The sequence below is a fragment of the Aegilops tauschii genome, chromosome 2 (assembly GCF_002575655.3).
Source record: "Aegilops tauschii subsp. strangulata cultivar AL8/78 chromosome 2, Aet v6.0, whole genome shotgun sequence".
Lineage (NCBI taxonomy): Eukaryota > Viridiplantae > Streptophyta > Magnoliopsida > Poales > Poaceae > Aegilops > Aegilops tauschii.
Genome location: NC_053036.3, coordinates 87,615,707 through 87,639,025, shown reverse-complemented (window position 1 = coordinate 87,639,025; position 23,319 = coordinate 87,615,707). Strand labels below are relative to the sequence as shown.

General features: G+C 42.2%; 1 long non-coding RNA gene across 3 annotated transcripts; it reads right to left on the bottom strand.

Annotated features, from left to right (window-relative positions):
* Nucleotides 1-338: 338 nt before the first annotated feature.
* Nucleotides 339-22,488, bottom strand: LOC109767567 (uncharacterized). Of its 3 annotated transcripts, XR_012201897.1 has the most exons (12): nucleotides 21,892-22,482; nucleotides 21,556-21,734; nucleotides 20,421-20,602; nucleotides 19,794-19,970; nucleotides 19,464-19,571; nucleotides 18,702-18,816; nucleotides 17,365-17,462; nucleotides 10,370-10,466; nucleotides 9,830-9,903; nucleotides 1,075-1,139; nucleotides 867-931; nucleotides 339-652 (listed from the first exon to the last, which is right to left on the bottom strand). It is a non-coding gene; the product is annotated as an uncharacterized lncRNA (long non-coding RNA). The 3 variants fall into 3 exon arrangements; XR_012201896.1 differs by having other exon boundaries at nucleotides 19,464-19,970; nucleotides 21,892-22,488; XR_012201898.1 differs by having other exon boundaries at nucleotides 19,464-19,970; nucleotides 20,421-20,562; nucleotides 21,892-22,487.
* Between the last annotated feature and the right edge of the window lie 831 nt (nucleotides 22,489-23,319).

Sequence of the window (23,319 nt, the reverse complement as noted above, 5' to 3'; positions counted from 1 at the left end):
CGCCCACCCACCGAACCCCACCGAGCCGATCAGAATCGCCCCCCACCGAGCCGATCAGGATCGCCCTGACGCCCTGACGCCCATCCCAGTACCCCGCTGCCGATCAGATCACACGACGTCTGGATCGCCGCGCACTCCACAGCGCCGCCGCCGCGGAACGACTCCACAGCGCCGCCGCCACCGAACGACTCGACAGGGCCGCCGCCGCTGGCAGCTTCTAGATCGCGGGGCGCCGCCCGCCGAACGACTCGACTGGGCCGCCGCCGCTGGCAGATTCTAGATCGCGGGGCGCCGCGGAACGTGCGATCGGCGACGCTGTACGGTTTCAACCCCAGGTATAAACACACAGGTTTTCTTTCTTTGTTATGTCTACGTGTACAGATCGTGTTCAAAATAGATGCAGCCATGCCAGACTTCCGTGACCTAAAACGCCTCATATTAGTGTACAAAGGATCGTGTACAAAGGATGCCAGACTTCCGTGACCTAAAATGCCAGACTTCTGTTTTGTCTACTTTTAACAGTCACTGAAACAGTACAGCATAGTTGCATCAATCAACATATCACAAATTCTTTGGCCGACGATATTTGAGGTTCAGAGCAGTCCTTGAGAGTAGTTTTGACTGGATTCCAAATTGATTTGGAATTAACAACCTGGATCACATGCCCGCGACAGCGCATTAGTAATGAAACAATTCTCGGATTAGTAATGAAACAATTCTCGGAAACAATCAGCAAAGTAGAATTGTGTCCCTCCAAACTTGTGAGAATAGCACAACCGCATATGAATCAATTAACACAGCAATGGAAAGATAAAGAATTATTGTGAATAGCAAAGAATAGGTAAGTTCGCATGAAAATATGTTACCTTTCTAGATTCTAAACCTGTACAATAGCAAGCTGCGCTTGTGATCTTCGACGGCCTTCATCAGCCTGCAGGAAGATGAACATGACATCTTAGCATCTTGGATTCTTAACATGTATCCAGCAGAGTCAGTTCACAAAAAATGCAAAGTAGCAAAGTCTGACAGGTTTGGAGGGACATAATGAAACCTCACGCCCACCAAATATGTTACCTTTCTAGATTCTAAACATGTACAATAGCAAGCTGCGCTTGTGATCTTCGACGGCCTTCATCTGCCTGCAGGAAGATGAACATGACATCTTAGCATCTTGGATTCTTAACATGTATCCAGCAGAGTCAGTTCAGAAAAAATGCAAAGTAGCAAAGTCTGTTCGACATGTCTTTCTATTTTCATATATAGCAAGACTCATAAATCTGTAACATCCTGCCCTTATGGACTGAATCTGTTGGACATGTCTTTTTTTAGTAGTTACATATGGGGACTCCACACAGCAAGCCAGCGGAACAGACAACTTCATCACATGTACCTGCAGGTATATGTTCACCTATAAATTGTGCTACACAAGTCAAACATATATATGTTCAACTATATGTGTGTTGCAGGCCCGATGGAGGGGACAAGTGTTGACGACTCTAACGAAGTGATTATACTCGTAGCCGATGATGTTGACAAAATTTACCCACGTAGTCCAGGTACAAGGTTTATTTTTATCCTTTTTAGTTGAAAAATCATACCTAACAGACTTGGGCACACCCGATTCTAATGTATCAACATCTTTACTTCTAGGAGTCCATATTACTCCCTCCGAACGGATGATACTTGAGACCGATGGTGATAGCACATATGATACTCGAGGTATATATCAACCTCCTTGTATATGTTGAGCTACATATTTTGGTATGCATGTCAAACACCATCACAGGAGATGTTGCAGGCCCGATGGAGGGGCCAAATGGTGACGACTCTATACAAGGAGTTATACCTGGAGCCGACGATGTTCACAAGAATTACCCAAGTAGTCCAGGTACTAAGGCTGTGCATATATACTGAGATTGCTTTTTATGCTTTTTATGTGATAAATCAAACCTAACAGACTTGGGCAGAACCGATTCTAATAGATCAAGCGTGTGACTTGTAGGAGTCCATATTACTCACTCGGACAGGACGATACTTGAACAGGCCGATTGTGAAAGGACATATGTTCATCAACCTTCCCATCTGATTTCGGGTAAGTATTATGTTGTAGAAAGGTTAAGACCATGTGCCTACAACTTTGCCTTGTTTTCGGTTCAATATATTGTTATGTTAACATGATGCAGACAACCCTCCAATCTCATTCCTATATAATGTAGATTCGTTGCCAGCTCTCAGTTATCTGACAAAATAACTAGCTAGCATGCAACATGACAGTTGGCAAGAGAGGCCGCATAATGTTCCACGCCATCCTCACAGTGATATCACTAATGCAGATCAACCATCCTCTGTGGACCTTGACGAAAAAAGAGAGTTGATAAAAGCTCGGAGGCGAGCTGCTTATAGAAAGAAAAAAGAGGAGGCTACCGTCAAGCAACAAGAGGAAAATCTGTCTGCCCTTACGATATCAGGTAAGAATGCTTTATGGGAAGGCACTGCGATGATGTTATATATACTCCCTCCATTCCAGAATATAATTTTAATAATTTCATATGCAGATATGTTGAATGTGGGTGGGTTACCTCTCGGTGATATCACTAATGTGTGTCAACCAACCACGGTGGACCTTGACGATAAAAAAGAGCAACTAAAGTCTCGGAGAAGAGCTGCTTATCGAAAGAAAAAAGAGGAGGCAGCCAGCAAGCAAAAAGATGAAAATCTGACTGCCCTTTCGATATCAGGTAAGGATGTTTATGTTTCAGCAATATGATGACCGTATGTATACTTTCTTAGTGAATAATGTAGGCGACATATGTTTCCTCACCCCAACCCCACGAATAATTGACCAAGAATAGAGAATAAAAATAATTGACCAATAGTTGACCACTGTGTTAACATACAATTCCTGATCATTTAGCTATACATCATTGTTTAACCTGACCGTGCATATATATAAAGTAAGCGTTTGTGTAGTACATGAAATATTCTTGGACAATGAAGACCCTAAACCCTACGTGCAGATATGCAAAATATTCCCCTGCTACCTCTCGGTGATATCACTAATGGGTGTCAACCGTTCTCGGTGGACCTTGACGAGAAAAAAGAGCAAATAAAGGCTCGGAGGAGAGCTGCTTATCGAAAGAAAAAAGAGGAGGCAGCCAGCAAGCAACTAGATGAAAAACAGCCTGAGGAAGAACACAAGGGTGACTTAACAGACGAGCAAACTGAGCAGAGAAACGCGCGGAGGCGAGCAAGTTATCGGAGAAAAGTGGGGGACGGAACGATCGATCTTCAAGAAAAAAATCAGAAGTTGCAAGAATGGCGCGTGCAACACCCTAAAACCATGACTGAGGATGAAAGGGGGGAGTCAAGTGCAAAGAGAAAGGCAAAGTATGCTGCAAAGAAATACATGCCATGTGCTGAATCGATCGCAATGCCACGTCCAGATCTAAGTAGCACATTGTCCAACCCTCACACACATTGTCCGACTCTCACACTTTCAGCCCTCACGCAACAATTCGACAGTGAACAAATAGATCATGCTCCTACGGTCAATGCGGCCCCCACATACATTCGCAACACCGAAACCGATGGTACATATCCTATCAACCATCATCTTTCATCATGTAATAATTCATGAGATATAAATAATGATGTATAGTGTTGTAGGTGCATACCTAAGCAGAACCTTCGGTGATGGTGCTGTAGATGGCGACCTGATCGAAGGTACAATAGCGGATAATGGAGTGGACGGGCAGAGTCATGAGTCCAGAGCAGCGCCTGGGAGGAGAGAGCGAGCTTGCAAGGGTGGTGTGGTGGCAAAGAAGCGTCAACAGAAAATTGTGAAGCAAAAAAAATGTACGCAGGTAGCGCATGGTGAAAGGAATGTTCTACGCGATCGACGTAATGAAAAGTTTGCAGGTAGGGTGATGACCCCAACCGTCAGGTCCATCTCCATTCCGAAAATGAGCTCAACTGGACAACCTACCGTAGTGGAAGCACATGGTGCCTCGACCTCATCTAGCACGCCGGAGTACACGATCAGAAGTGAAGGTAAAACTCCCATCCTTACTCTCCTTGCGTCCCTTGAGACTGAACCCTCATTTATTGGTTCCGCACCTGAGCAGACGACATGGACGCTTACCTTAGTCGTCTCATGAATGATAATGTCAACCCTGATGGCCTCTTTGACGACGAGTATTACCTGTTTGCTGGTGAAGGTATGTACACCCACTTGAGCAACATGCACCCGTTTGAAATATCACACTAATTATAAAAATTGTTTGCAGGCTCAGATCCTGGTGACGTGGAGCACGACGAATTGGAAGACTCAAGACACAATACCTATGTCGACCATGATCCATTGGACTATGTCTACTCAAACCTCCCAGACCACACACACATCCTGAAGCACGCCGCAAATTGCGATCACTGCAAGGCCAAGAAGTTTGTGTCTGAGGCCCCGGGATTCTGCTGTCGCAGTGGGCAGATCCAGCTGAAGCAACCGGAGCCCGTCCCGCAGCTAATGAGGCTTTGGTCTAGCATGGATTCGGACTCAAGGCATTTTCGGGATAACATACGATTCTTCAACGGCCACTTCTCCTTCACAACCCTCGGCGTCAGCCTTGATGAAAGCTACACAAACATGAAGTCTGGGGTGTACACGTTCCGGGCGCACGGCACCATCTACCGCAACGTTCATTCCTTCGGGCCAACATCACGTCCAGATCATCTACAGTTGTACTTCTACGACGACGATCCAGGCCTAACCCATCGCAAGGCTGCCACCGAGCAATTAGACCAAGATGTCGTCAAAAAGTTAGTGGACATACTCAGGGAAAACCCGTACTCCCAGCAGTTTAGGAGTTTGGGTGCGCACAGGGACAACCTCGACGATTACAGGATAGACCTCAACACTGACCAGAGACTAGACCAACGGAAGTATAATAGACCTCTGTCATCGGAGGTCGCTGCAATTTGGGTGGAGGGCACTGACCTAGCAAAGAGGTTCGATCGTAGGATTACACTTTGCGGGAATGACAACCAGAGGCACAGTATACATGTGACGGCTGGCTCGTATGACCCTCTCTCTTACCCACTCTTCTACCCAAGGGGGGAGCTCGGTTGGCACCCGAAACTTCCTAAACGTGATGTCCCTTGGCCGGTTGTGCAACAACCAAGAGGTAGAGGTGATGATGATGATGATGATGAGGATGCAGGTAAGCCTTATGCATATTTTGTCGTTTAGATGAATTGTATACTTCTCATGTGAATCCTAATGTCTGCGTTACTCATCCATGTGCAGAGGGGAATAGCAGGTTATGCGTCTCGGTGAGAGACTACTACTGTTACATGCTCTAGACACGACCTGGGATATTCAATCCCATACTCTGTGGAGCACGATTGCTCCAGCAATGGGGGGTGGACATGTACATCAAGATTGAGAGTTGTAGGTTGAAATGGTACAGGAAGAACCAAACAAAGATCCGTGCCGACCTGTATAAAGGAGTTGTTGATGCAATTACATCCGGGGAGACCCGGGCAAGCGCTGTTGGAGTAAGGATAGTGCTACCTGGAACGTACCCAGGTGGCGACCGCGACATGAAGCGGAGGCATATGGATCCCATGGCAATTGTCCATACTTACGGGAAGCCTGACATCTTCTTGACCATGACCTGCAACCCTAACTGGGAAGAGATAACGAATGAGTTGTTTCCTGGTCAGACAGCGCAAGACCGACCTGATCTTGTGGCTCGTGTGTTCCATGGCAAGCTAGAGGCTATGAAAGAGATGTTGTTCAAGAAGAATATCCTGGGTGTTGTTGTTGCACATGTATACGTAGTCGAGTTCCAAAAGAGGGGCCTCCCCCACGCACACTTTTTGTTGATCATGGATTCTACCTATAAGCTTGTCGTTCCAGAGCAGTACGACCGACTCATTTCTGCCGAGCTCCCAGACAAGAAAAAGTATCCTGAACTCCACGCCTTGGTGGTGAAACATATGATGCATGGACCATGCGGTGCTCTCAACCCCAAAAATGTTTGCATGCAACAGAACGAGTGCAAGTGCAGATACCCGCGGTCGTTCAATGAAAACACGGCATAGGGCAAGGACTCATACCCTGTTTATCGTCGTCGAGATAATGGTCGGCAGGCTAAGGTCCGGGGTAAAATGTTGGACAACAGATGGGTTGTGCCGTATAACCCTTACCTGCTACAGATGTTCAATTGCCACATAAACGTTGAGGTTTGCTCCAGCATAAAGGCCGTCAAATACCTTTACAAGTACATATACAAGGGCCATGATAGGGCTTCTTTCAGCATCGACCAGCCTGACTCTGATGGTAACATTGATGAGATCAAAAGATACGTAGACGCGAGGTGGGTTACTCCTCCAGAGGCGATGTGGAGGATATTTGGCTTCCCCTTGTGTGCCAATGACCCGTCTGTCCTACAGTTGCCTCTTCATCTCCCGAATATGCACAGGGTGGCATTCAATGAGCAAGCTGACTTGACCGACGTAGTCGCCTCTGAGAAAGCTTCCAAATCCATGTTGACAGAGTATTTCAAAGCTAACCAAAACCACCCGTGGGCTAGGAATATATTGTACAAGGATTTTCCTGGAAGGTTTACATGGCAGAAGGGTAAGAAGTATTGGAAAGAGCGGGTGGAGCGTTATCAGATAGGTCGAATTGTGTCTGCCAATCCTGCCGAGGGGGAGCGATACTATCTGCGTGTGCTGCTAAACCATGTTGCTGGCAAGACATCCTATGAGGACCTGCTCACCGTGGACGGTAGGCTATGCGGGAGCTTTAGAGAGGCTGCCGAAAGGTTGGGACTCATCGAGGCAGATAACACGCTCGACGACTGTCTTACTGAGGCAGAGCAGTGGGCGATGCCATGTTCGCTCAGGAGGCTCTTCGCAACAATTTTGGTGCACTGTGAGCCAGGCGACGTGCGTGGTTTATGGGATAGGCACTTCGAGCCTATGTCTGATGACTATCGGCGATCACACACGTGCCCGATTGAGGTGGAACAGATGGTGTTGCTTGACATTAGGGGTATGTTGCAGTCCATGGGCAAAGACATAGCTGATTTCTCTCTTCCATGCATTGACGATGCATTCGACCCAACCGAGGGAGAGGCCAGAGAAGTGATCGAGGAATCCAACGTCGATTTTGACATCAACGACACTAAATTGGCTTCGTCGCTAAACTTGGAGCAGAGGGTTGCATACGACGAGATACTAGCTTCTGTTGAACACGCTGATGGGGGTGTGTTCTTTGTTGATGGACCGGGAGGTACAGGGAAGACCTTCCTGTACAGGGCGCTGCTCGCCAAGGTTCGAAGCAAGGGAAACATCGCTATCGCTACCGCGACGTCAGGCGTCGCCGCTTCTATCATGCCTGGAGGCAGGACTGCCCACTCGAGGTTCAAGATCCCATTGACCTGCGACGATGGCGCCTCATGCACCTTCACGAAACAGAGTGGTACCGCCAAGCTACTGAGGATGGCCTCATTGATACTATGGGACGAGGCCACCATGACTAAGCGACAGGCGGTCGAGGCACTTGACAACAGCATGCGCGACATCATGGGAAGACGGGACCGACCCTTTGGAGGAAAAACTGTTGTGTTTGGCGGGGACTTCAGGCAGGTGCTTCCGGTCGTCAGGAGGGGGTCCCGGGGTCAGATAATCGATGCAACCCTTCGAAGTTCACACCTCTGGAAGGGTATGCGCCAGCTAAGGCTCGTCACCAACATGAGGGCTCATAATGACACCTGGTTTGCGGATTACTTGCTAAGGGTAGGCAATGGCACTTAGGAAGTTGACGATCAAGGAAACATACGACTCCCTGAAGATATTTGTGTGCCGTCTACAGGCGAGGGTGATGACCTGGAGAAGCTGATTGACCATGTGTTTCCCAGACTAGATGACAACATGTCCGATCCGAATTACATGACTTCACGCGCAATCCTCTCCACCACGAATGACAACGTCGACAAGATAAACATACGCATGGTAGAGCGTTTTCGGGGAGAAGAAGTAATCTACCATAGCTTTGACAGTGCAGAAGACGACCCGTATGGCTACTACGCTCCCGAGTTCCTAAATGGATTGACTCCCAACGGTCTGCCTCCGCATGCACTCAAACTGAAGCTCAACTGCCCCGTCATACTTCTGAGGAACATTGATCCGGCTAATGGTCTGTGTAACGGGACGAGGCTTGTGGTGCGAGGTTTCGAGAGGAACGCCATCGACGCAGAAATCGTGATCGGACAACACGCAGGTAGGAGGGTATTCCTTCCTCGAATACCCCTATGCCCGTCTGACCGACATGTTTCCATTCAAGTTCAAGAGGAAGCAATTTCCTATAAGGCTTAGCTTTGCTATGACGATTAACAAGGCTCAAGGCCAGACGATTCCGATTGTTGGCATGTACCTACCTAATCCTGTGTTCTCTCATGGTCAACTCTATGTCGCACTGTCTCGAGCCACCGCAAAGAGAAACATAAAGATCCTCATTGAGAAGGAGAAGGAGAAGGAGAATGCCAAGAAGCAACGCGGTAAACCTAAGAAGCGAAAAAGACCTGCCTTGTCCTTACAAACCTCGATGAAGAACATCGTCTATAAGGAAGTCCTTACAGGCTGAAGTCCGCTCTTAAGAAGCTGGCGGGTTTTGAATAAGATAAAGGATTTACTCTTTTGCTACAGACAATTTGGTGCTCTTCCGTGTTCTTGTACAAATATTTATCTTTCGATGTTAGCAACTGATTATGTTTATTCAACAAGTCAAATATTAATAATATTGCCTCGGATTTGTGACTTTGCAAGTTGCCAATTTTTCCTGTATGTGACATTATTTCTCCTTTTGCCGGATTGCATGTATATTATTCGTTTGTTGTTTTGTAATCAATCATCTACTCCATCTAAACTAGGCTTTGTTTTCCTACATAAGTATTGCACACTGCCTGGGTCACTCCGTTGTTGTAAAATTCACTGGAGTGTTCTACATTAGAGAAATATTTATGATGCGGCCCCAAAGCAGGCTCAGTCAATGTTATTTATTTTTGTCCTGTATAGTCTCTTATTTGCCCCTTATTTGAATTTTATAATCCTGGCTTTTCAATACATATCTAAACAGACATGATGTGTTTCTAACTACTTAGTTGCAGGTTTGGCACAAGTAAACGGATGGATGCGTGTTGACATCTTCATGATCTCACAAATATTTCCAGTAGTATTATTTTCCTTTCATTGTGCCATATTCTGTCAGTTGCTTTTCCTATTGCGTGTATCTTGCAGATAAATAAGAGTTTTAATGAATTGTTGGAACCTGGACAGTACCATAATTTATAACCACCTATTATTCTGCCACGAAATGTCCATTTTATAGCTTATCAGGTGCGCTTCTTTCTGTTCGTGCCTTCAAAATATCAAACCAGAGGACATCTACTAATATATTTTTGTAGCTCTGTTGCTTCCGACTATCACTGTGGTTCATCTACTAATATATTTTTGTAGCTCTGTTTTCATGTGAACATTGTATACATGGCATGTACTATGAAAGAACAGTATGAACATGTCGGTATTTTTTTTTCTATGTCACATGCATCTGATCCTATCGTTCTCCCTATATGTCGTCCAAACACATCTATATGAACCTATATGTCGTAAAAGTGCATATGTACTTCTCAGTTCTTATAGAGAACGAAAACTGGGTGGCACGCATTATCAGAGTTGTGTATAATCATTTAGGGAAATGTCAAAAAGTAAAAATCCCGTGAATTGGGAATACAGAAATTCAAGTAGGTAGGAAGTAATGACATACCAAATGATAAAGAATAGCACCACTGCAGCTACAAAATCGCAATCGGGTGCTCAAAGCTCTGAACTCAATTCACCCTGAAAAACATAGTCATCTGAAGTCAGCCTGCATGATAGTCGGATGGGACAAAATCAATTGACTGTCTAAAACCTTCCATAGGGGACATACAAATATTTTGTGGTATATAGGTTCCTACTGACAGTTCAAGAAATGCAAACATATAGCACTATTATGTTAAATAGGTCACCCTAAACCATGCTATAGATTAACCATGGTCATGAGCCCAAGCATAATGACTACCCGTACAAAGCAAAAAATAGGACCTTGGAGATATGTAATGTAAAGTCAAAAATAATAATTATCATGCTTTCCTTTTGTTCCCTGAATCGATATTTTTAGAAAGCAAAATGGAAATACAAGGCACACATCGTTAAGAAAGAGATGGTCATATTCTAATATTAACTCCTGCTCATTGTGGACGGAAGGCTATGTGGTAGAGCCAGCAGCCGACCAAAACACCTGTATTAGGAGGGGATTTGTTACCTCGATGTGTTGATAAGGCAATGGATTGGTCATGTCCCACAGGATCACGCAGTGGACGTAGTCATTGACACATTGGGGAATCGGCTCGGGGTGGCCACTTCGTGGAAATCGACGGCGCGGCAGCACATAGAAATGTTCAGAAAGAAGAAAAATGTTATTATCGACAAAATAAAATGTCGGAATGAAATATATTCAGAGCTCGAATGAAATCAGCACAGTAAATAAACCCCTTTTCTTTAGATAATCAAAAAGGTCAGAGTAATGGACCACACATGACAATAACCAGCATAGTTAACTTCTACTATTTCATCTATCCCCAACGTATATATAACAAAACAGTATAGAGAGGTCGGATAGGACTGATATATTAACTTCCACATCAAAGATCTGTGTCAACACACACATCCGATTGACCTTGTCCAAGGCCAAAAGAACAGTAAGAAAATTGGGGAATGACAATATAACTGATTTGAACATGCAGGACATTGTTACGTTCCTCACACGCAGAGGAACAGACTAACAATCAAGCGGGCAAGTAAATAAATAAATAAATATATATATATATATATATATATATATTTAGCAGCTGGTCTGATAAAAAAAATAGTTCAAGAGTTCAGAAGAATATATATCCACTTGAGTGGTTCCTTGGCAGACGAACTGCCCATGAAGAATATATATCCACTTGAGAGTAATGTTAACTATTTTATTCGGTAATAATATAGTAGGTTATCTTTTTTGTCTTGTAATAATATAGTAGGTTCTACTCACCGAATCACAAAATTGATCCCATTAATTAATATTTGATTGTGACCAAATCGGTCGATTTGTTTACCGATTTCGTATTCAGAGCTTCCTAGAAACGCTTATATATAGATCAACCGTTCCAGCGACCTTACCAGACCTCTCCATCCTCCTCTCACATGGCGTCATCCAACAGTTCAATTCACATGCTTCGTTGGCAGGAAGAAGAAAGTGAAGATTTCGGTGAACTGGAAGATCATGACGGCGCTACGCCGATTCGTCCCTTTGGTAAGGGTAACACACCAAAGCCAAAAAGGCTTAGGATGCATAATCACGTCGAGCCTATTAACCTGCCTATTAGTAGTACATATCCCGTTACGAAAGACGATAGGAAAGAAGGTTCGGGGGACGGTTGGGGTACTAGCAACGATCAAATTCTGCAGGCAACCAAGGAGAGCAACAAGCTGATGCAAACTCTCATACAAAAGATCAATCAGTTGGAACATATGGTTGTGAAGCACATGCAAACATGCGAGAAGAAGACGGAAATGCCTTGAAAGGAGCAATCATGAGGAGTTATACAATATTCTTTACAGCTTTTATGTTTTATGTTTCAACGCTCCTTAAGAGCATTTTGCATTGTAATCGATTTGGAGTCAAACTATGAAAGTATGAATAAAGAACAGCTATTGTTTCATGCTTGCTTTCTTACTCTCTGTTTTTTATCTTCCCTTTGAGATTTGTCGCCGAACACGCTACTTTTTTCTTTTTCTTATATGAATACGCGGTACAAATGCTGGTATCCGTACTTCCATCGAAATATTCTTTTTATTACAAATGTCATTTACTGCGTTTGTTCTATATTAACTAACTTACGTCACAAAACGCACACGCTTCTCAATTAAGCATGCTGGTTTTGAAAGTGCGGCTGTTACTACACTGTGCATATAGAATCAAATTAAAAAAGAGACGCTAATTAAAAAAATATCGAAGTTAGCTTTTCACGCGCATACTCAATTGTGCATGCAACCGCGACCAACGAATCAAGCCATCAAAGACCGACTGAACAAATTATTACTATTGCTAATAACTTTGATTTAATTTTTTGTTATTATTTTAAAATGCCCGTAAAATAGTCGTTGCAAAGTAACACAACGACGTCTCATCACATGTTATAAAATCAAATATGTTGGGATTTTTTTTAAAAACATATAGTATAATAAAAGCTGAGTAAATAATCGATTTTTGAAATTGATTACATGTTGGTAATTAATGGTAATATATTAATTGCGTGACTACACTTACCTTAACGCACTATCACCTTAATTATTTTGATATATCCAATTATTGCGTTCCTAACTAAAAATCTAAATATATGGGATTCACAGGCGAAAAGGAAACAATGATACTGGTGAGATAATTGACATGATTTCGATCAGATTAAGAATCTGAAATATCTATAAATAATTAATGGATTCAATAAGTTTTAGCAATAAATTTTTTGTTGCCAAAGAACTCTCATAACTTACTATTTATAATAGTTTCGATAGTAGAGGTTTTTGATTTTCCCGCCTGTGGACCCCTTGGACTATATATATAAATGGCACTACCCGTGCCCGTGCGCCTCTCTATCTTTCTTTAACACTTCATCCATTAGCTCCCTGACCATGGTGATACCGTACAGCTCGAGGCCCTCGAGGAGGGTGATGGCGAATCCACCGGATCCCATCATGCCTCTGCCTACCATCCCTCCAATGAACAGGCAAGTGTACAGATCTTCATGCACGCTTATCTGACATCACCGTTTGTTTATCCCATCATTTTGTATTATTTTATGTAGGTACCTGAATTTTCAAAGTGTACAGATGGAACATATCTATCAAAGATGTTGGATAATTCGAGCTAAGGTGATGTGGAAGTCCCATATCAGGGTGCATGCAATGGGAAACCCATACTTTCGTTGCATACTTCTGGACCAGGAAGTATGAGATTAGTTATCACTAAATATAGCAACCTTTTTTAATGTATATACACATGTGTTCTAAAGTCGAATTATCTGAATTTTTAAATATTTCTAGGGAACAAAGATTGAAGCAATTGCCTTCAGCAACCAAGCTTATCGATTCAACGACATTCTGCAGACTGGGCTAACATATGACTTCAGTAACGTCGGGATAAACCCCACGGAAATGCTAGATGGTCACTTCTGGTATCTATGCATGGAGTTTGTCATTGAACTAAATGCTATAACCATGGTTAGGACATCGGTGCACAGTATTGCATCGACAATCTGTCCACCATTTTTCCCACAACTTGGTGCCATATCCTTGCTACGGGACAAAACCATTACCGGTGCAACATCTTTTAGTTTGTTTTTGCATATTTATCGATTTAACATTTTGTCTCACCCAGACTTAATTTTTTCCAGATGTTCTTGGTATTCTTGTCTATGCTGGTAGGATACAACATTGGTGGGATTCAGTATATAGACGGCGGGTCCATTTTGTTGAGATAGGCATCATGAATTTTCGGTAAATTCCAATCAGTACTTGAGGTTTTATATGATTATTAATATTTGATAGTTGCCTACCATCAACATATCTTTATCATTCCAGACGGGAGATACTGTTTATACGCCTAAGTCAAGAGCATGATGGTCGTCACTTGTACCACTTGCAGAGCACTGAAAATTTGTTCGAGAAAATTGCAGTTACGTACATACAGGTAAACCGGAGGGATAAGTGCATGGAGACTATGAGGGAGAGCACATTCTTGTTCTCCCCCAACATTAATGATGATGTTCATCATCTTCAAGGTAAGTTATATAAACTATTTCGATTTTTATGGCTTTTTGTTCTTTTCTGTATTATGATGTTATTAGTACTAACAAATTGTTTTTACGTAGACATCCACGAAGCCTGCTTAATGACACTTGACGAAACACTATCATACGTCAATGCTGCAGTTGTAGCCAGGAATAATGGACAGTAGCTGACTTTGTTTTTCAACACGGCTTAATAAAAAGCTCGTTTCCCTCGGTCCTTTTATCTACATTTGGAATAATAATGTATTCACACAGAACAATCATTTCTGTTAAAGTGTGTTTTCTTTTTGCTTGTCAACTCTAAGTGTAGCCATTATGGCAGTATGTATTATTTGTACGCATACTTAATTCGGGGTATCTGGTTTTATACAAAGGTTGATTTTTTTCGATTCGTTGAGATTGAACTGTAAATATGTCATGCTTTAGGAACAAAATATTCAACTAAAAAAAGGAGAAAGATCTTATACGCCCCCGTCACGTTTTTTTATAATTAGAAAGAATCATCTACGTCTTAAAAACGACTTGATATATTTGGCAGGCAATAAAAAGCATTAAAAATATATCCGTTTATATATATGCTGCATCGACATCCTAATTGCCAAGACACCTCAGTGAACGATTACTCACGCGTATCGATCAGCGATGGAGCCCATCATTGGAAACAATGCGCCGGCGATCCAGGTTGTGGCAGCGCGCACTTACCAGGAGGTTTCTATGCCCAGGCCCCTGGATGCCGCTGCCCCCGACCCCAATGAGTCTGCCGTCCAGCTCCACGATGCTGTGGCCGACCCCCAGGAGTATTTGCCCGCACCCCTGCATCTTCTGCCCCCACCAAGGCATTTCGTGGAAGATGCACTCGAATATATATTCGGCTTTATGAACGGCGTTCATGACGAGCAGACACTAGAGTAAGTTATGCTATTGTATGTTTATTTTCTCTAAAGAAATCTCATTAGAACTAGGTCGTACACAGCAGACTCTGTTTGATATAGGAGTATGATATTGCTTGATTTGTTTTTCTTTAGATTAAATCTTACTTTTTGCGGCCAGCAGTACAAAATTATTTTTGTTAAATGTTTTGGCAGTATTTCCGTTGCACATCTACCGTATGTAATGAATAACAAAATTGCAATATTATTTGCAGTACAAATGTTGAAAAACTTAATGTCCTTACTATATTGTACAACAATGTAATATTGTTTTTCAACAGCCAGCAAACTTGGTATAATGGGTGCTACCTAAATTTTCCTGGTCTTAAATTCTAACAAATTAATATTGTTCTTACAGAGAAATTATTATTTAATTTTAGCTTTTGCTAGAAGGTGCTGCAGAAATTTTCATGCTCTATAGTTTATCAAAATATTACGTTCTGCTCATAGCTATTAGATTATCTAGAAAATGTTACCATATGAACAATTTATGTTTTAAAGTACCACTCATAGTGCTAACCATTTTTATGTATTTTTACGTGCAGCTCAATCTGGATAAGAAGCGATACACCGTACCGGATCGAAATCAGCCTCAGAATGCTGAAGGACACACTATTTGTAACGTCAGCAAGCCTACATCCCGAATGCTTCAATCTCGCTGTTCGTAAGCTTGCGAGCGCTGAAGTAGAGAGGCATGCAGGCACCAACATGGTTGGAGGAAAACATTATTTTGACTTGCAGTTTCATGCTCAATCACGAGCTCTAAGGTATTCCTGGATGCCGCAAGGGCAGCGCACCTCGACGCTGATCAACAATGCTGTTGTACAGCCCTTTCCTAGATATGATGTGTTCAACTCCACAATTGTAAGAGTCTTTAATTCCTAAATTATTTTTTCTTTCCTGATAGCAATTAACCTGTGTTGACCTTCTGTAGTATCTACTTCCGTTGTCTATCCCGGATTCCTCGTATGGTCTACTTGTGGTAAATCGGATGAGGAGAAGGGTTATCGTATTTAATCCATCACTAGACGTACGACAAGTGGGAAATAGCACTCACAAGAAAGAGATGATGAAGGAGATCACTATTTTGAAGCAAGAACTCAATGAAGTGTTGCAGGCTAGGGTCCTTGGATGGAACACCGAACTCATGGATTGGCGACAAGACAACATGTCATTCAATTTTCGGCGGTAATTAAATAAATTTTTCGGATGAATAAGATGCAGTATGTAGAAATCTCAAGTATTTATTCTGCTTGTCACAGCAAAGACTCGGGTTTCTTAGTTCTACAAGAGATGGCCCACCAGCTAGGTTCTTTGCGTAGCATGACCTGGATGAACACTACAGTAATTATCTTTACGACGAGTTTTAATGTGCCATTTATAATCCAACCACTTCAGCGTTTCATGGTGAATTTGTTTCATTGTTTCTAGGATCCAATTATGCTCAGGAGCCAAGTGGTAGTCCAGATGCTCATGGTCAAAGACAATCTAGCTGCTGGAAACATCCCTCAGGAGATTACGGCGGCCTTGAGGGTTTTGAACACCTAAATATGCTTCTATGCATGCAAAACCGTCAGGAGTACTTCAATCATCTTGTCATGTTTGGTTATGGATGGAAACTATAATTTTTGCTTTTGGGTTTAGAATATTTAAGAACTATTTGGAGTTTTGGTACTACTACAAGTTGGTTTCGCTGTTATATTTGTTGTTTTGGTAATTTCTGTTTGTCTGACGTCAATGATCATTGAGCCACATTTGATAGCTGTATTAGTCATTATGTATTGATGCTCGTTTCTGATATGTTTAGCGACTCAAGAGGATATGAAATTTTTTCACAGTAAAATCGTTACTGTGAGGGGTCATGTCCTTCGGAGATAAATCAGCTTAACCGGTGAGGGGTCGAGCGAATCATCCGTAAAAACAATCTCACTCACAATCATATCTCCTACCCTACGAGGATTCAACCGCTCCGACGACAAAGCAACTTATTCCGGCGAGGGGGCTAGCTTCTCAAGCTAGAAATCGAGCTTCACATTCCGGTTCCCGATCAGTGTTGCAATCGAGAGAGGATGAGGGAGAGAGGCGCCATGATGCATCAAGGATAGAGGACGAGGGGGAGAGGCGGCATGAGTAGACTATGCACATACCGATCTTTAGTAGGAGAACCACAATATATCCCTGTGTTTAAGTGGGCCAGGGCAGACCATCTGGGCTATTTCGTCACACTAAAGAAATAAAGCCTAACGCTTGTGACGTACAGATCTAAATAATTGCTGGCCAAATGCATGATTAGCGCGTAGCGCTTTCCTGATTATTATTTTCAGTGAATTATTTAAGTGAACAAATAAATTCATTAATATTTCATCGTTATTGTGCACGTCGTTAATTTTCTTTTGCTGTAGCTAATCTCGTATCGTATAACTTCATCCATACACGCACTGTTATACGATACGATGTATACTTTCAAGCCAGCAATCGAATGGTCATAAGGCACGTACCTTCAATTGTCACCGATCTTCAAGTTCACACAGGATCCACATTTCTCTGTCATGCTCAAGATGTTTCTGATATAGCATTGATTATCTTGTATGTGTCCCTGAATATAGTAGCCAAAATTAGTCCCCGCCAAAGTGTTTTCTTATTGACTACATAAATTACAAGTCTGTCCCAGGATGTTCCGACAATTATTATTCGTTACCAACATTTTTCAATTTTAGTTGGTGAGGAAGAAAATTATTATTAAGTTACCCTAAGGGAGTCACATCTTCTTCTAATATAATATAATTCAAAATATGATGTGTTCTATGTATGAACTTTATCTAAATAGAATAGACATATGGGTAAGTAAAATTAAATTAAAAGAGGCACTAACGAATGATTCATAGGATGAAAAAAAAGCAATATGCATCTCAATTGGTGTTATATAAAAAAGAGTAATCTCAAAATTTGTTAGCTGATTTACATCGAATTTTGTATTCCTCCTATTTTTCTGGCACAAGTAAGATTATTATTACGTACTTTGTAAACTCTTTATTGATGGAAAAACATATCAATATGTTTATTAGCTGTGTATATCTTGAAAATATTATGCAGAGATTTTATAGTCAGAAAGAAGCAAATTGGCATTGAATTAATGATAAGTACTTTAATTTTTTGGTAAGTTAATATGTCTGACATCTTTTCTAAATTATTAATAGGTGTGTATTTGATATGAAAAGGAAACAGATCCTTGCCATACAGAAATATTAACGGCATGACTGGATCAAGGCATGATCTGATACCCAGATGTCCTCCGCATGGCATACTATATATATGTTAACATTAAAATACTATGCCATTCCTCCTCTCCCTCCTTACTGTCCCTTCGCCCAGACCAGGAGGATGATTTGCGAGGACTACGTTGTGTAAGCAAGAACCATCAAGAATTGGAGTTCCTCTCGGTATGTCAATTTCAGGATCTTTCTCTTATATAATAGCGTGTTATTTATTAGATTAATAGTTTTTATATGTTTAGTTATACCATCAAATCCCAGAGAAAGAACACCATTGCAGATTATGCAAGCTTATATAAATATCATACCCAATTAAATTATTTGTAGTGGGCTAGAACTACTTATAAATTGTTTATACACATATTTTAGCCTATTAGACTATTATTTAGATTACAATTGTGCCACACCCTTCGCTTTTGTACCGATGAACAGTTCTCACTGCTTAATTTTGCAATGCAAATTAAAATTCATAATCTTAAATACTTTTTATGTTGGAATACGGTTCAATAATTTACTGAACAGTCCTAAGTTTAACAACAAGCTAAGTAAGCATAACAATTTACCAGAGATTCCTTTCCATTTTATGACCTCATTGTTTTATTCATGCCTGTCTTCTAAGTCCATATTACTGATTCCATGAAGTAGCTGCCAGCCATAATATGTAGGCCTTGGGAATATCTGTCACGAGAAATGTAAAACTGTTATGGTATGTACATGTCTTCACTAGGCACTTGCATGTATGTAAATAGCTGCAAGTAATAGATGAATACACCTGTTAAGTTTTCCTATTGGAAAATATAAAATATTTACAAGATGTTCAAAGAGAGACAATTGTTTGAATTTTTACAATCAAAAACGAATTTTATTTGTAACAGTCATATTCCGAAGAGATGTTTCATGCTGATTCACATGGGTCATAGGGAAGAACAAATATTCTGGATGCTAAAAAACATACATTTTCTGAGTACTGTCAAGTCCACCGAAGTGTTTTGCTGGTATTGTTTTCCTACAGTTTTTTTCAGATAACTACTTCATGGCCAAATAAATTAGCATCTGCTAACTTAGCTTCACCTAAGCAACATGTTGGAAGGATTAATCAGTGTGTGCTAACGGATTCCGGCTTAGTGAAAAAAACCAAAATACTTCACTCCCAAACGCACCCAAACTGGACTTCAACACACATAGCAGTAAATGTACTCCATCATCGTTACACCCTCACATAGCATAGACAAATAATGAAATGGTTATTGATAGTTAACCAGACACGCGACTGTATGAAATCAATGTGAACCGGTCATTTAAGTCGATATTTTGTTCTCACGTACCTGCTCCCATGCCTTTTAACATATTGGTGCTATAGGAGTTGTAATTGTCGTCCCCTGGCTCCATCTCTCTGCTCTTAGTGCTCGTTCTCAACATCGCATGACACACATCTCGGCTCACACACAGAAATTTTTTGATTAGTTTTATTGATAGGCAGACTGAGAACCTAACTACTGAACCCTCTTCCCAAACGTTGAAGAAAGCAGTTTGCTATTTTTGTTAATTACAAGTCAGATCAAAATATAATGTTTAATCCAACTGAAAAATAGCATCACTGGAATATTAGCATAGTAGCAGGTGAGTGAGGAGAGGGAGAGGGACGTGCTACCTACTGGGAGCAATGCGTCGTGGTGGCCAGGCTGGACTCGTCGAGCTCGGGACCCTTGATCGCTCGCCTTGGAAGAAGAGGAGCAGAGGGCTTGGTGGCTATGTGCGCCCATCCTCCTCAGTCCAGGGGCTGCAAAGTGCCCTCCTGCCGACGTCGCTGTCTCGTCCGCGCCATGGGCGATCTGAACCATATTACATATAGCTTTAGTCTGAGAGCAGAGGCGGCTTTAAACATTAGCATGCCATGGGCAGGTGTAAACAACCATAGAGCAGAATTATGGCCATGAGAGCAGTAATAAGCCAAATCACTAGAAACAAACAAACTTAAAGGACCAATGGTAATACAGAATCTATACATTGCTTGAACCAAAAAATGCTGCTGCATATTCATTCATTGAAGAAACTTGAATAATGTGCATACATAGAAATTGAACCAAAACTGGTGATGTGTTTTCATCACATAGTTGTCCAATGCAAACCAAGAGATACCGAAACAGTGGAAGAGCAATAATTAATAATGGACTAGATTAGTTATTAGGCTAATTGAATTGAGTGCAACAACTAATTACCAAGAAAGAGGCATTCTACAGTAATTATTGTTGTTGTCGTCATGGAGGGGCCGTCTGTCTCACCTTGCTGCGGAAGTGGTGGGGGTTCCGGAAGACGGCGGAGTGGTAGGCGATGTAGACCACAGGCTGCACCACCGTGGCCGTGTCTTGGCCGTCGGGGAGCAGTCTTCGCCCTGGCCCTGGCTGTGAGGCCGGGTCACGGCGCCTCGATAGAGCAGCGAGTAGGAGATCAGTTCAGGGCACGCCTAGAATATTGAAATTTAGAAAATTTGCATGCCTTTACCAAATTAGAGGACATTTTCACCTTGTACGTTAACTGTCACAAACGTCTATAGATCAATGCTGTTGCCACTTTGTGTTCCTTATATTTTGCAAAAAAAAGGAACTCTTTTATCCTGTGCCATAAAACTCTTCCTTTTAACACTTCTATATGCTGGGTTGACGGCATCTCATCAATATAGCTAGGTCTCTAATTTTAGTTCTGAAGTAAACGGACCCAGTGGGTAAACAAGTGGACATACAGTAGGCTTATCCTTGCCAAAATGGACAAATAGAGTGTTTTGCAAAAAAAATAAAAAATTGAAGCTCTAACAGTCGGGCTGTTGGTAATGAAAATGTCAAACCTTCATACAAATAGGCAGCAATGCACGTGCATACTGGCACTACTTGTGTCATACTGGCATTCTAAGATGACGATCACATACCTTTTAGACTAAAAATCATAATGACAGTTTGACTTCTAATTAAAAATCCACTTTGTTTATAAAAAACTATGTACGTTATGCGTTTGTTTTACAATAATTCTAAGGCAGAGCAAAGACCAGACCTCATTCAGTGTTTCACTCTTCCCAGTTCTTCTGAATTATAGTTGTAGTTACAAGGATCATGACGCAAGCAAGCACTTCGACAAAATTTAACATGAAGGTTCTTTTACGAATCTAAGCAAATTGGATTGGACAACGCCGCACACTCACTACACTCACTCTCAGTTGCGTGATCTCAAGAGTTAATATTCTAGAGAAATCTTGGTTGTAGTAGATGACTGATTAGAAAACAATTATCCGTAAATTAGTGCATGTTGTTTTGGTATGATTATGTATGTACATCCGCAGGTGCAAATGCAAACAACAAATGTGCATGCAAAAGTAATAATTCAGACAAACACACATATGCACAGAAATAAAAGATACCACCTCACCTTGAGAAAACCCATGAGTGAACGGACATTGTCGTGCGACAACATTACTGATCCTCACATACTTCATCCCTCATCGCCACCATTGTATAAAAGAAAAGCCTGGACACAACATCAATGCCTCGACCTACTTCATCCAGAACCCCTGAAGCACACCCCTGGTCTCTCCATACAAGAATAATCTGTATATACAAAATATAGCATACAAGCACAAAAAATTGAAATCAAATATTGGTGCGGATCCACATGTAAATCATATGAAAATACACAGAAAATGCAGTGTATAAATGCATACACACAAAAGAAAAGTAGAGGAGGAAAGGGGTCGGATCTGCGTACCGGAGCTGCTGGCGTTGTAGATCGAGGCACCGCGCTGCGGATCCACCGTCGAACTCGCCGGAGACCAGCACCACCGTGGATCCGACCGGAGGGTGACGGGATCCAGCACCCGCGTCTGGGCGATGAAGCTCCATGCGTGCGTCGACAGCAGTCGCACACGTCTCGCCGGAGCATGGTGCGGTGGTCGCGGCTAGATGGCGCGGTGGTTGCGGGCTCGGCGACGCGCGCCGCGATGCGGCGGGGGGAGGTCAGAGGGCGAGAGGTGAAGCCGGAGACTGGTGCGGTGGTTGCGGGCTCGGCGACGCGCGCCGCGATGCGGCGGGGGGAGGTGGGAGGGCGAGAGGTGGCGCCGGAGACTGGTGCGGTGGTCGCGGCAAGATGGCGTGGTGATTGCGGGCTCGGCGACGCGCGCCGCGATGCGGCGGGTGTGGGGGGTTGAGAGGGCGAGAGCTGGCGAGTGAGTGGACAGGAGAGATGAGTGGAGGGGAGAGGGACTGATGCGGCGGATGGAGTCGCGCGGCGGCCACCTACCCCGCGGCGATGCGGCGGCGGAGGGGAAAGTGGGAAGATGAAGTGAGTGGAGGAAGAGGAGCGAGTGGGTGGATAAGGTAGGCGGCGGGGGAGGCGGGCCGACGCGCGGGGAGGCGGGCCGACGCGCGTGGGAGGCGGGCCGACGCGCGGGGGAGGCGGGCCGACGCGCGGGGGAGGTGGGCCGACGCCTAGCCCGTGATGCATTTGGTCTGGGCCTGGACGTGCTGTTTATGGCCCGTGTAATTCATTATAGTTTACAAATGTTTTTTTTGTTGGACATTTGTTCATAGCCTACAAAAATATTTTAAATAATTATCAAATGACTAATTACTTATATATGAACATTGAGGTTTGTTGTTTATCCCGAGTTTCATGGGGTAGGACATTTATTTAAACAACATTTATTTAAATAGGTATCCTTTTTTGCATAGAAAAAATTTGTGTTAGTTTCACTTTTATTTTTTTTATATTATATATACAAATATGATGCAGTATGAAATACCATTTATATGTCATCATGGTATATTTGTTATTAGTGGACGTCTGAATTTTTTTTAATTATTTTTATACCTCACAAAATATCATATATATTTACAGTATACATACCTCAAAAATTAAACAAATTTGAATATATATATATATATATATATACTAAATATGGTGCATAAAAATAAATATTTATATTCTTATGACATATACTAAGGGTATCACAAAACAAATCATATAAAAATAAATATACTTGGTTAATGTTGGTTTGTTTGTTTTAGTTTTTGTATGGTGATTTTCCATAGCCTATACAAATAATTTAAAATAACTTAAGCAATTTCAGACACTTAATTACTTATATATGAACATTATATTTTGTTGTTTTCCCCGATTTGTTGTGTTAGTAAAATG